Source organism: Danio rerio, chromosome 11 (assembly GCF_049306965.1).
Source record: "Danio rerio strain Tuebingen ecotype United States chromosome 11, GRCz12tu, whole genome shotgun sequence".
NCBI classification, from domain to species: Eukaryota; Metazoa; Chordata; class Actinopteri; order Cypriniformes; family Danionidae; genus Danio; species Danio rerio.
The window spans coordinates 29,229,030-29,230,000 of record NC_133186.1 but is presented as its reverse complement, the minus strand read 5'-3'; positions in this window follow the sequence as shown (position 1 = coordinate 29,230,000).

The following is a 971-nucleotide window of genomic DNA, read 5'->3' as shown; positions in this document are numbered from 1 at the left end:
GTAATTTATGATTTTTCTAACAGGCTATTGAATTACAATGTAAAATGACAGGGCTATTATTGTAGAAAAAATGTCATAATTTTGTATTATTTTGTTTTGTATTCTGTAAAATACTAAAGACATTTAATAAATGTCTAGTATTTTACAGAATACAAAACAAAATAATACAAAATTATGACATTTTTTCTACAATATATATACATAACCATATATATATATATATATATATATATATATATATATATATATATATATATATATATATATATATATATATATATATATATATATATATATATATATATATATATATACACATACAATATATATATATAACCCACAACAGGGTTTTAGAACTAATACTCGTCTCTAACAAAATGAGGTCATGGCACTATTTTGTATAGCTCTTGTAAGTAAAATCTCACAACTCTTAATTTATTTTTTCATGACAACCAAAAACTGGCCAAATAAATATAGGTAAAACATTATAGTATGTATTAGTTGTCAACATTAGTAAATAAAGATATTCATTATTAGTTAAATGACAATGTTAAATGACAATGAATTAACTAATGTTAACAAGCATGAATTTGGATTTCAATGCATTAGTTACTGTTGAACTATAATTGATGCTATACAAGTATTGTTCATTATTATTAGTTCTTGTTAGTAATGTAGGCATAGTTTACTGTTTTAACCCAAAAATGACCAGTCTGTCAGATAAAGAAGAGCCGGAGTCAGAGATTTATTTAAAAAGAAAGTTTACTGAAGATAGTTTGCAGTTTTATCAGTAGAAACCAGCTTCAACCCTGGCAATGAGTTTGTAGGCCGCCTTGTTTACAATCTTAAAACATCACACACACACACACACACACACACACACACACACACACACACACACACACACACACACACACACACACACACACACACAAAGTACAATCTGTTTCTTATCAGTCTTATCAAAACTG